Source organism: Cebus imitator, unplaced genomic scaffold, assembly GCF_001604975.1.
Source record: "Cebus imitator isolate Cc_AM_T3 unplaced genomic scaffold, Cebus_imitator-1.0 Scaffold1, whole genome shotgun sequence".
NCBI lineage: Eukaryota > Metazoa > Chordata > Mammalia > Primates > Cebidae > Cebus > Cebus imitator.
This window is the reverse complement of record NW_016107316.1, coordinates 15,448,700-15,454,607: the sequence shown is the minus strand read 5'-3', so window position 1 is coordinate 15,454,607 and position 5,908 is coordinate 15,448,700.

Sequence of the window (5,908 nt, the reverse complement as noted above, 5' to 3'; positions counted from 1 at the left end):
TTTTTTTTGAGACCGAGTCTCGCTCTGTCACCAGGCTGGAGTCCAGTGGTGCAATCTTGGCTCACTGCAGCCTCTGCCTCCCGGGTTCAAGCGATTCTCCTGCCTCAGCTTCCCATGTAGCTGGTACTACAGGCGCAAACCACCACACCCAGCTAATTTTTGTATTTTTAGTAGAGACGGGGTTTCACCCTGTTGGCCAGGATGGTCTTGCTCTCTTGACCTCATGATCCACCCACCTCAGCCTCCCAAAGTGCTGGGATTATAGGCATGAGCCACTGTACCCGGCGTCATATTGTTTTTCAAATGGCAGCACCATCTTACATTCCTACCAGCAATGTACCTGTGTTCCAATTTCTCTATATCCTCCCAACACTTGTTATTTTCTGTGTGTGTGTATATGTACGTGTGTTTATAATAGCCATCCTAACTGAGAACGAAGTGGTATCTCATTGTGATTTTGATTTGCATTTCCCTGATGACTAGTGATGCTGAATATCTTTTCATGTGCCTATTGGATATTTGTATGTTTTCTTTGGTAAAATACCTATTTAACTCTTTGTGAATTTTCAAATAGGGTTTTTTTGTTTTGTTTTGTTTTTGTTGAGTTACAGGAGTTTTGGATTTTAAAAAATATATATTATGGATAGTAATACCTTATCAGATATGTGATTTGCAAATCTTTCCTCTCATCCTGTGAATTGTCTTTTCATTCTGGTGTTAGTATCCTTTGATACACAAAAGTTTAAAATTTCAGTCAAATTAATGTATTGTTGTTTTCATTATACTTTTGGTGTCATATCCAAGAAACTATTGCCAAATCCAATGTCATGAAGATTTCTATGTTTTTTTCTAAACATTTTATAACTTTAGCTATGACATTTAGGTGTTTGCTCCATTTTTATTTTTGTGTATGGTGTATGATAAGAATTCAGCTTTATTCTTTTGCATATGGACATCCAGCTTTTTCAGCACCATTTGCTGAAGAGATTGTCCTTTTCCCATAGAATGGTCTTGGAATAAATCCCACTGGGGATCAATTCATCACTTGATCATGGTGTATAATCTTTTACTATGCTAGTGGATTTGGTTTCTCAGTATTTTGCTGGGGATTTTTTTTTTCTTTCTTTGAGATGGAGTCTTGCTCTGTCACCCAGGCTGGAGTGCATGGGTGTGATCTCGGCTCACTGCAATCTCCGTCTTTCAGGTTCAAGCGATTCTCCTGCTTTAGCCTCCCAAGTACTTGGGATTACAGGTGTGTACCACCATGCTTGGGTAATTTTCATATTTTCAGTAGAAACGGGGTTTTGCCATGTTGGTCAGGCTGGTCTTGAACTCCTGACTTCAGAGGATCCATCTACCTTGAGATCCCAAAGTGCTGAGATTACAGGCATAAGCCGCCACATCCAGGCTTGCTTCTATTCTCTATTTATCTCCACTCTATTCTTTATTTCCTTCTATTACTTGGGTTTAATTTGCTCTTTTTCTAATTTATTTCTGTGTTGATGTTTTAGTTATAAGTGCAAACACTCAAACAGGACTGTAAGCTCCTTAAGGGTACAGATTGAGTAATTTGTTTATTAGATATTCTCCAGAGTACTTTTCACAGTAGCTATTTCACAGGTGCCTAATAGAGATCAGTGAATGCTTTTTGAATTGATGTAGAAGGATGATAGATGGCACTCAGCAATCTGCTCCTCATCCTGCATCCACTTTCCCAATTGGTAGCCCTACCAACCATCCAGTTCAGAACAGAAACCAAGTGATCATCTTTGAGATTCCTTTCTCTTGAGATGAATATCTAGGTCAGCACTGTTCAGCAGAATTTTCTGTGATGATGGAATTGTTTCTACATTGTCCATCACATTGGCTACTTAGCAACATTTGCTTATTGAATATTTAAAACATGGTAGTGTGACTGAAGGGATAAATTTTTAATTTTTTAAATTTAAATAACTACATGTGGCTAGTAATCATGTTGAACAGTGCACAATTCTAAGGTCAACAATTCTTCTTCTCTTTTTTTTTTAAAGACATAGTCTTGCTCTGTTGCCCAGGCTGGGGCGTGGAGGGTATTAGTGCGATCTTGGCTCACTGCAACCTCTGTCTCCCAGGTTCAAGCAATTCTTCTGCCTCAGCCTTCTGATTAGCTGGGATTACAGGAGTGTACCACCACAGCCAGTTAATTTTTGTATTTGTAGTAGAGTTTCACCATGTTGGCCAGGCTAGTCTCAAACTCCCAACGTCAGGTGATCTGTCCCCCTCGGCCTCCTAAAATGTTGGGATTACAGGCGTGAGCCACCACGCCCAGCCTAATGTCAACAATTCTGATTTTGCCTCTTGATTTAGTGTTTCTCAAAATGTTTCACAGATCTTAAAGATGCAGTTCCATGGATTGCATCCTACACCTACCAAATCAGGACCGTCTCTTTACTGATGGCCTCCCTATAGACTTGCAGTATCTCACTTTAGTTCCATTGGAAGTATAGTTTTGTTTTGTTTTGTTTTTCTTTTTTTTTGAGACAGGGTCTTGCCCTGCTGCCCAGGCTGGAGCACAGTGGAGTGATGAAGGCTCACTACAACCTCAAACTCCTAGGCCCAAGTGATCCTCGTGCCTCAGTCCCCTGAGTAGGTGGGACTACAGGTACTTACATCATGCCCAACTAATTTATGGCTCTTCTTTTGGTGGCATGTTTAAGAATACTTTATTCTTTTTATTTTATTTTTTTGAGATAGAGCTTCACTCTTATTACCCAGGCTGGAGTGCAATGGTGCGATCTCGACTCACCACAACCTCTGCGTCTGGGTTCAAGCAATTCTCCTGCCTCAGTCTTCTGAATGGCTGGGATTACAGGCATGAGCCACCATGTCTGGCTAATTTTGTATTTTTAGTAAAGATGGGGTTTCTCTGTGTTGGTCAGGCTGGTCTCAAACTCTGACCTCAGGTGATCCACCAGCCTTGGCCTCCCAAAGTGTTGGGATTACAAGCATGAACCACTGTGCCTGGCCTATTCTTTTTCTTTTTTTGAGATGGAGTCTCACTCTGTCGCCAGGCTGGAGTGCAGTGGTGCGATCTTGGCTCACTGCAACCTCCATCTCCTGGGGTTCAAGTGGGTCTCCTGCCTCAGTCTCCCGAATAGCTGGGACTACAGGCATCCGCCAACATGCCCAGCTAATTTTTGTATTTTTAGTAGAGATGGGGGTTTCACCATGTTGACCAGGATGGTCTTGATCTTTTGATCTCATGATCCACCCGCCTCGGCCTCCCAAAGTGCTGGGATTACAGGTGTGAGCCACCACACCCAGCCCTCTTTTTTATAAGATCTATTTCACTCTTTTAAAATTTGTTTTGTCATTTTTTGCTCATTAGTTCTATTATCTTCTTTATTTAATTTTAAATTATTATGGCTATATAACAGTTGTAAATTTTTTTGAGAAAGGTTTTCACTCTGTTACCCAGGCTAGACTGTAGTGACACTAACATGGCTCACTGCAGCCTCTGCCTCTTGGGGTCATGATCCTCCTACCTCAGCCTCCTGAGTAGCTAGGAATATAGAAGCATGCCACCATGCCTGGCTAATTTTAAAAAAAGTTTTTGTAGAGTCGGGGTTTCACTATGTTGCCCAGACCGGTCTTGAACTCCTGGGCTCAAGGAATATTACAAACTCACTATTTTAGTTATTTTGAAATATACAGGACAGGAACGGTGGCTCATGCCTGTAATCCCAGCACTTTGGGAGGCTGAGGTGGGTGGATCACCTGAGATCAGGAGTTTGAGACCAGCCTGACCAACATGGAGAAACTCTGTCTCTATTGAAATACGAAAAATTAGCCAGGGGTGGTTACACGCCTGTAATCTTAACTACTCAGGAGGCTGAGGCAGGAGAATCACTTGAACCTTGCAGGCGGAGGCTGCGGTGAGCCAAGATCGTGCTATTGCACTCCAGCCTGGCCAAGAGCAAAACTACGTCTCAAAAAAACAAGAGCAAAACAAAGACAAAAAAAAAAAAAAAAAGAAAAAGAAAAAAAGAAATATATATTAAGTTATTGTATATGAATACCTAAGTTATTGTATATTATTTATAACTTATAACAATAACTTATTTTATATTAATAATTATGTCTAGTGTTCAGTAGCCCTAGGTATAATTCCTTCTATCTTCTTTATTTATATTACTTATCTGAATATAAATCTGTGGGTCTCATTCTGTTGCCAATTTTTTTGCTGGCTGTCATGATGATTCTTTTGTGTTTTGTGATTTTCTATTTTTACTATGAATCATATTGATTGGACTTTATTTTTGTGCCTTCTATTGGAGGTATATTCTGTCAGAGATGATTGATGTTTGCTTCTGCTTGCTTAAGATCACTTTTGACTCAAGTCTATTTAACCTAAATTATTGTCCTGAGGGTCTTCATACCTATCAGCCTTGGTAAATTCAGGCTGTAAACCTCTTGATCAGTGGGTTGTTATGAATTCTCAAGGAATAAGTTTTAGAGGTAACATTTGTTGATAGTAAATGACATAGGTTATGGTAACCTGGTCTTCCCAATTTAGGACTACAAAAACAAACACAGAGAAAAAAAAAAAAAAGAAAGGAGGAAAGCACACAAATCCTTTGTATATAGTTTGCATACCACACACCTCTGCAGGACACTAGCCTTTTTTAAAAAATCTTTTTTGAGACAGGGTGTTACTCTGTCATCCAGGCTAGGGTACAGTGGCATGAATTTGGCTCATTGCAATCTGGACATTCTGGGCTCAAGAGATTGATGGTGCCTCAGTCTCAGGAGTGGCTGGGGCCACAGGCACCACACCCAGCTAATTAACAATTTTTTTGGCTGGCCTGGTGACTCACACCTCTAATCCCAGCACTTTGGGAGGCTGAGGTGGGTGGATCACTTGAGTCCAGGAGTTAGAGAGCAGCCTGGGCAACATAGGGGGAACTTGTCTCTACAAAAAACAAAATAATTAGCCTGGGCGGTGGTGGTGGCAGGTGCCTGTAGTCCCAGCTACTTCAGAGGCTGAGGCAGGGGGATTGCTTGAGCCTGGGAGGTAGAGGCTACAGTGAGCTATGGTTGTGCTGCTGCACTCCAGCCTGGGTGACAGAGCGAGGTCCTGTTTCTCTCTCTCTGTTTTTGGTAGAGAGAGCATCTCACTGTGTTGCCCAGGGTGGTCTCCAACTCCTGGTCTTAAGCCATTGTTCTGCCTTGGCCTCTAAGTGCTGAGAATACAGGTGTGAACTACAGCACCTGGCCTAAACCAGCCTCTTTTCTCAGGAATTGATACTGGTTTATTCTGCACAATGACCTGATAGCTACCTGATCCAGGAAAATCCAGGTATGGTTCCAGTGTGAGGAATCCACATCCGTTAAGAAGTCAGCTCTAGGTGGTAGGTGAAGTGTCCAGGAGAGGGTGTGGTATGCAAATTGTGTCAGAGGATTTATCTATTCTGGAATCCATACTGCTTCCCAAACAGAAAAACTATTCTCATTCCCAGTGTCGTACAGTTTTTTGGAACGATTGGGAGCTTAGATGGCCAGAATACTCTAATTTTTATGCCATTTTGTCATTTTCAAGACTTTTCTTGAGTCTTCAATTTTTTAGTTTAATAAAGTTTAATAAACTTCTGCGCAATAAATAGTAGGCTATATCTAATGTACCATGAATTTTTTAAATGAACCTAATTCCTCCTTGACAGCCGAGCTTTTCTCTTCTTCTTTTTTTTTTTTTTTTGAGACAGGGTCTGACTCTGTCGCCCAGGCTGGAGTGCAGTGGTCCAATCTCGGCTCACTGCAACCTCTGCCTCCCGGGTTCAAGCAATTCTCCTGCCTCAGCCTCCTGAGTAGCTGGGGCTACAGGTGACTGCCACCATGCCCAGCTAATTTTTGTATTTTTAGTAGAAACAGG